This window comes from Phalacrocorax carbo, chromosome 6 (assembly GCF_963921805.1).
Source record: "Phalacrocorax carbo chromosome 6, bPhaCar2.1, whole genome shotgun sequence".
NCBI lineage: Eukaryota > Metazoa > Chordata > Aves > Suliformes > Phalacrocoracidae > Phalacrocorax > Phalacrocorax carbo.
Window position 1 is genome coordinate 29,498,646 of NC_087518.1, and position 7,832 is coordinate 29,506,477.

The 7,832-nt window shown below is 37.4% G+C and overlaps 1 long non-coding RNA gene across 1 annotated transcript; it reads right to left on the reverse strand.

The window, feature by feature from the left end:
• Positions 1 to 583: 583 nt before the first annotated feature.
• Positions 584 to 5,882, reverse strand: LOC135314066 (uncharacterized). Its single transcript, XR_010373549.1, has 3 exons — positions 5,760 to 5,882; positions 4,685 to 4,738; positions 584 to 2,909 (listed from the first exon to the last, which is right to left on the reverse strand). It is a non-coding gene; the product is annotated as an uncharacterized LOC135314066 (long non-coding RNA).
• Positions 5,883 to 7,832: the final 1,950 nt, after the last annotated feature.

A 7,832-nucleotide genomic window follows, 5' to 3' on the forward strand; every position in this document is an offset into this window, starting at 1 on the left:
AGATGGGTAGAACCAAAGGCAGCAATCAGCGTACAGAAGGGAAAATGTAGCTACCATGCTGGGCAGAAATAGCTCCTGGAGGAAATAAGGGAAAAATATAAACTTTCTGGTTTTTCACCTGGTGAAATCAGTCAGCAGGTTCATCTGAGGTATTTATAAGAAGCTAAATGGAACACTGAGTTAGCTTCAGGTTTTGTTTGTTTGCTTGGATTTTACTTTTCTTCAGATGAAACAGAAACTTTAATGAATCTATGAAAAAGAAATTCTGGGGAAGGGTGTCCTAACATCTTTGACAATTGAAAATTCTAAGTTCCTCATTAGCCAATATTTTACTCCTATTTTATAAAGCTGGAAAACAGGGAACAAAAGCATAAGAGGTATTTTAAGATCTTCCCAAAGACCAAAAGTGGCAGAACAAATTAGTTAGGACAACTAGGTATAATCTGTAAAAGTCCAGTGCCACCACACTGATGGCACTTTCAGATACCCGAGCACCTCAGCAGTCCATTCTTTTCAGTGACCACAATGTACTTGCATTAAGCTTTGGAAAACTTATGAGAAATAAATATATTTACCCTTAAGACAAAATGTAAAAGCTTGACACAAAGACATGAAGCAGTTCATCCAAGATGTAGCAGTGGATGTGAATAAATACAAGTTCCACAGAAAACCAGCAGGTCATTTCCCTGGACTTGGTTAAGGGAGCAAGAAAGACATACAGACTGACATAGTCACAGACTAGTTATGACGGGCTGTTTTAAAAAGAACTATTACACTAAGATTATATTTTATGAATTCAAGCTGCATTTACTATTTTTTAGTACAGAAAAAAGATCAGACAAATTCAAACTGCATACTAATTACACCTCAGCTGTGATGTCCAGTACCCGCTGATGTGTCAACCACATTAATTTTCAATATGATTTGGAGTTCTAATAATAAAATTGGGTACCTTATAAACTGATAGTCTAGAGACTGCCTAGCTCTTATACCAGATAAACTAAACTGCTTGAAGGGAAAAGGAAGCCCTGGCTTCAGTTGGTTAGGAGTGTTTGGTAAAGCAAATCAGATCCAGGTTTTATATAGAGGTTGTAGATGTCCCATCCCTGGAAACATTGCTCTGAGCAACCTGATCTAGTTGAAGATGTCCCTGCTCATTGCAGAGGGGTTGGACTAGATGACCTTTAAAGGTCCCTTCCAACGCAGACTATTCTATGATTCTATAGCTTTTCTTCATCTTTTTCTAGAATACCCATTTCCATAAGGGACACTTGTATCTTGCTCCTGGGGTGTATGGGAGAACACAAGCTCTCTGCTGCTCTCTGGTCACAGTGATCTGTTGTTCTGGAGAACAGCAGAGGCCACGTCATGGAGAGAGTGTCAAAGCTGACATACACATGTCCTGATACATTTTATAATATTTCTATCTCTTCGTCCATGCAGAGACTTCAAGAGTAGCAGCTCCTATTGCCATTCAAATAAATTTGTCCTCTGAAAAGTCTTACATTGTGTTTATCATCAATATATCCACCTGTAAGCAGCATTCCGCCCTCAACTTATTAATTTCATCACTACCAAAAAACTTCTGGTTTGCATTTTCAAAGCAGAAGTTCACCCCAATGGAACTTAAAAGTTCTTCAGGGGAAACTACTGAAAGTAACTTCACATTTGCAAAATGACCTGCCCAAGATTTAATCTATTACAATTACTTGGGTTTCATGAGAAAAAAATAATAAAATTGTTATAATTGACACTAGCTCAAACCATACATTAATTAAGAAATGAAGGAAAGTTTCTATTAATAATGCTTTTGTAATGCAATGTCTATCCCCTGAAATGAACTGCAAGCAACTAAAAATAGCAAAATTAAAAACCTTTGGGGCAAGTATTGCCTCTGAAGTATAAGCAGTTTCAGTTTTTTATTCACACACAAAATTCCTCTGCTCTAACCTGCTTCTGTTTGTAGGCAAGGAGCCAATAGAAAATAGAACTGTAATTAAAACCCTTGGAATTAATGCAGTCAAGCTATTTATTAATATCATCATTTTTTAGACATTAAGTTAGTACAAGAATGCCACTGTTCAAGCTTTATCACCATATCTTTTAATTCTTCTGTTTGCATTTAGCACTTCCAACCATTTCCAAATTTATAAGCTAATGAGAATTGTTTTCTTAGTGGAGAATTAAGGTGTCCACACATATATTTTGCCTTAAAGAGTCTCATTTTTTCATACTTCTGAAGAGTTTCTTTTTTTCCTAATCCCTTTCTTTTATGTGTGACAATTATGCAATTGCTTATTCAGTTTATTATTTTATTTTTCTTGGAATTCTTCTAAAAATTATAGCCTTTTCCAATAAATATTTTGTTTTTCTTTTCCTTTTCATTAAGAGATTTCCAACCAATTTGGAAACAATATACCAATATATTGTTAACAAAGCAGAATCTGTTTCCAGCTGCAAATACTAGCTAGAAATGCATAATATTTCTGCACAAATGAAAAGAGAAAGCCATAAAGTATAAAACTTTTCACATCAGATAAAAAATAAGGTAAAATGGAGTTAAGGCTGGTATTTCAAAACTCTAACTTTGTGTGAAAGATGCTACCCTAAAATTAAGCCTAATAAAATAGATATTATAAAAAATAAATAAAATACATAAATAAAATATATGTGTCTATTATAAAGAAATAAATAAATTTAACATCCATTTTAACATAAAATTCACACATGGTAAGGTATTAAAAAAGAATATATGTACTCAGCAGTTATACTTATGCCTGTGTTTGAGGCACAAAAGCCTCAGTTCCAAATCTCATAGACATATACAAACTGTTTTTCCACATCTTGCCCTCTTACAGGATCCTTCCAAGGCAGCTTTGGGTTGTTTTGGTGTACAGACTTCACCCTTCCTGAGAACAAGACATGAAGAAGAAAACTTCCCTGGGAATTTTACAGATTACAGAAAAGAGGTTTTGGGTTATGAAGAATTATGGCTAGAAAATAATATTTTTAAAAATGTTTTCAAAGTTAAGTTAGGCAAAGGAATGCCATAAATTGAAGAGCAATGTTGAACAGTAACTTCATTACTCCACAAAAAATAATTGGCCTGATACCAGGAACTGAATTTCACAAGGGACTTTCTTTTTAAAATTTTGAACAAATAAAAATAGCTTTTGCTATGAACACGTGGAAAACTGAATAAACTCTGAAAGATGAAATGTTGTAATTTTTATGGCAATATCTCACTTAAAGAAAACAGGGTTTTCTCATCCCTATTTCCTGAAAAAAACTGCCTTTACTTTCGAGCAGAATCAGCATGACCGCAGCATAGTGCTCCAGGAGCACTTGTTCAGGATTAACCTCCTCTGATGAATAAGGTCAAAGTGAGTCCATCCAAAATACTTAAGCAATTAAAGGCAAAATATAAAATAAAAATCAAGAGGCAGCATTCGTTTCTGCTGACTATTGACTGTAATTCATACTCAGTGCGTGAATGCATACTCAGTATGTGAATTCACATGTACTCAGCCCAGTGGCATCCCTACTGTGGAAAACTTGCCAAAGGTTGATTCTAGAGAAAAAATTTTAACTTAGAAGAGTTAATAAAGAAAATATTGTTCTCTTCTCTTACTGGGTAAAACAGTAAAATTAAGGACTTACTTCAGCAGATTGTCTTAGGAAATGCCATATTCAATCATATCAATAGCCATTTAGACAATTTTAGAATTATTATAGGTAAAGGAACTTGATTCTTAATTTCTTCTATTAAAGACTTCCAATCTCAGTCTAACAGTGAAGTCATTAATAAATATCCAGCCTTCAGCTAAGTATTTCCCACAAATTTCCATCAGTTCAAATAAAGCAAAGAAATGTGCAACCAAAGAAGCAAATTTAAGTTTTATTTGCTATATGCTCAAGAAGTTATTGATAGCCTATATAGACATGATATAGCAATGGCAGAAACACATGTAAAAAAAATCCCACTGTTCTATAAATAAAAAAAATATTCTGTAATTTAAGACAACCACAAAGAGAGTAGCAGCAGGGGAATCAAAGTCTGATCCCAGTTCTCTGTGCTATACAAATGTGAATGATATTTGGCGTAAAAGAATTCACACTGAAATCAAAGGAGGAATAAAGGCAGCTGTAGTGAAACTGCTGTTCTTGGTGATGCCCAGGGACAGACCTGGATCACAGGTTTGAGAAGAAACTCATCTCCTCATTTCTCTCTAGACTTCCTTTAAAATCAATTTCTGCATATCTGCAGAGAGCGCATTAATAATCTCCCTCTGAAATTTTAGCAGAAAAATATCAAAATAAATAGGAATACTTCTCAATGTTGTTTTCTCAGTGGTGTTTCTAGACAAAGTAAAGATGCTTGAGCTGGCCTCATTAGCAGCTAGCTGCTTCTGGGCTGTGGATTTTACAGGATATGTACACAGGCCATAAGGAAGGAAGAGAGTCATGGAGCAATGGCTGATGAAATACAGCGCAGGAAGGTTCATTTTAAGTTACACTGCCAGGAAACTGAGACAAAATTAAATATGTGGGTTATGGCAGGAGGAGTTTTCTGCACAGGCAAGCTAGTATCTACTGTTTACCAAATCTTAAGGACATGGCAGATTTGCTGGTTCTACAAGGGGAACCTACAGGTGTCCTAAATACCTATCAGCAAAATACCTACCACAAACAGCAGCAGCCAGAGTAACATTGATTGTGGACAGCAGATCTCTAACGCCTGAAAAAAGATTTGTGAGGCATTAAATATCTATGGTAAGATAGCTATTAAAATAAATATTTGGAGGAACAAGTTTACAGCCAGAGCAGCACAAATACACTGTGCAACCTTTCCTCACTAAAAAAAAATAATAATTGGAGTCATTCAGTCTCATACTAAAATGGGATTTGCTATATCTCAAGGTAGGGATTAGATATAAATCCTTCTATCTTACACAGGAAAATGAACATTAAATTCATCACACTGCTTTATTCATGTCTTCTCCCACATTCCCTCTCTTTCCAGCTCTTCTAATTTGAGATTCAGATTCAAATAGCTGCAACTATGGAACAATTCAGTCACAGGGTGAGGAAAAGAAAAAAAAAAAAAAACAAAACCAGAGCATGGTTTGGCAGGGCATGTTCTTAAACAAGGATTAAAAAGAGAAGGATTTTTCAAAATCAGATAAACTTATGCAACCAATTAGTGCAAATTCCTATAATCTTGGATTATTTCTCTTTGTTACTATTCAACTGCAACAAGCTAGTCAGAACAGGAATTTTCCTTTTTACGGGTGTTGTTCAAGGCATCTGTACAGACACTTAGAAAACTCACTCATCATGGTTACCAAAGTTGCGGTAGGATTTTAAGACCAGTTAAATCTCAATTCATTAAACTGGCTGAAGTTTAGACTGAGAACCAATCTTAAGACCAGCAAGGAGGTTATTTTACTAGCTCTCTTGTGTGAAGTCAAGTGGAGATTAGAAGAATTTCAAGAAATGAAATATGATGCAGACTGAAATTATTAGGAGAAAGAGATTTATTTCATCTTTTCATAATAGCAAACAGCCTTCTGGCTGACATTTCAGAAAGTTCAGCTCATAATCCTAAATCTCTTAGAATTTGAGACATACTTAGGAAACAACAAGCGATTAAAGCCAGTTTTTCCATGCAAGTAGGACCCATTCAATCAAGACTGCAGCTCAGGGGTTTCTAGGCATAGGCCACTCAGCTCAGAAATGCCACCCCACTGGCTACTCACCTTGAGTAAAACATCAGGGGGTCAATGTGATCCGAAAAGCTGATGCAGAGCTCTTTACCTATAAAGGATGCCTGAAGATGTCACGATGTTATCAGTTTCCCTTGCCCTGCAGGTATGAAGAGGCAGCAGTACACCTACGAGACATTTGCACATCAACCATGTACTGATACCATATCATAACAATGCAAATTGTCCATTCCTGTCAACTTGGGAGCCTCTCAGCCTCAGAAATGAAAGATGGAAGCTAGAAGAGGGTTACAACTACACCTGCATAATGTTTTCTAAATCAGGTACAGACATCCCAGCAACAATGAAGAACTACCATTATGTCTGGTTTCAGACATATTACCTTAGCCTTTAACAAAAGGAAATCAGAGGTTAGTCTTGTCAGTTGTTTGGAAGTATTCTATTAAATTAGTGTGAATAGTTTCGCAGAATCACAGAATGGTAGGGGTTGGAAGGGACCTCTGGAAATCATCTTGTCCAACCCCCCTGCTTGAGCAGGCACACCCAGAGCAGGGGGCACAGGAACGCATCCAAGTGGGTTTTGAAAGTCTCCAGGGATGGAGACTCCACAACCTCTCTGGGCAGCCTGTTTCAATGCTCTGTCACCCTCACAGTAAAAATGTTTTTCTCATATTGAGGTGGAACTTCCTGTGTTCAAACTTGGGCACTATTGAAAAGAGCCTAGTCCCAACGTCCTCTTTACACCCACCCTTTAGATATTTATAGGTATTGATGAAATCCCTGCTCAGTCTTCTCTTCTCCAGGCTGAACAAACCCAAGACTCTCAGCCTTTCTTCATAAGGGAGATGCTCCTGTCCACTGATCATCTTGGTAGTTCTCCGCTGGACTTGCTCAAGCAGTTCCATACCCTTCTTAAACTGGGGGTCCCAAAACTGGACACAGTACTCCAGATGTGGTCTCACTAGGGCAGAGTAGAGAGGGAGGATAACCTTGACCTGCTGGTCGCACTCCTTTTAATGCATCCCAGGATACCATTGGCCTTCTTGGCCACGAGGGCACATTGCTGGCTCATTGTCAACTTGCCGTCCGCCAGCCCTCCCAGGTCCTTCTCAATAGAGCTGCTTTCCAGTAGTTCAGCCCCCAGCCTGTACTGGTGCATGGGGTTGTTCCTCCACAGGGGCAGGACCTTGCACTTGCTCTTGTTGAACTTCATGAGGTTCCCCTTAGCCCAGCTCTCCAGCCTGTCCAGGTCTCACTGGAGTTAGCTTACACTCATAATGCATACAATAAATTAATATAGAACAGGTAGTAGGTAACAAAATTAAACCCAGTGCCTTGAGCTTAAGACTTCATTTGCTGAATATCTTACTGGAAGCTGTGATTGTGGTCAGGTTTCAGGTAAGGAATAGGGTGTCAGAAAAGAATGGAAACACCTGCATTATGTCTGTAATCCTCCTGATGACACATGTGATGATTGATGGACCTTTTTCAGCCTGATTTGAGTACAAACACACACACACACCCCAAAACAGAAGTACAAAATCAAAAGGAATAAATAACTTAAATTTTATTAAGGTGTAGCTCACCTAGCTATGCTTAAAGCTAAAATAGAAGTTAGACCTGGAAGTTCTAAGGGATATTTGTTAGCCATTAAGGTTTACACTGCAAAAGCCAGAAAGGAATTAAGTCACAGGAGACACAACTGGATCACTGGAGGTTGCCCAGTTTTATCCCTGTGTGATGAACAAGACTGGGACTTGGAACTGTAAAACATCTCTCTGGGCAGTCAGAAATCTGACCATTAAGATCTTACGGCACACATGGATTAAAATTAGTAGCATCAAACATTTCATAAGAGATTTTCCCCTGCATCTCCATCAGTTACCCTTCTGTTATCACTTCTGTAGACATATTTTTTTGTATATCACTTGCCAGGTAATTTAAAAAGCAAAATGAGCAAAAGTAAAATGTTTACTGCAACTATTGCTGAACAGGGCATAAATTATCTGCTGTGCCATAAGACGACAAACAAGTTGGACAGAGTGGTCCATACAGAAACACTAACGATCACATTAACTCAATCTATGTTATTAATTACTACCACAG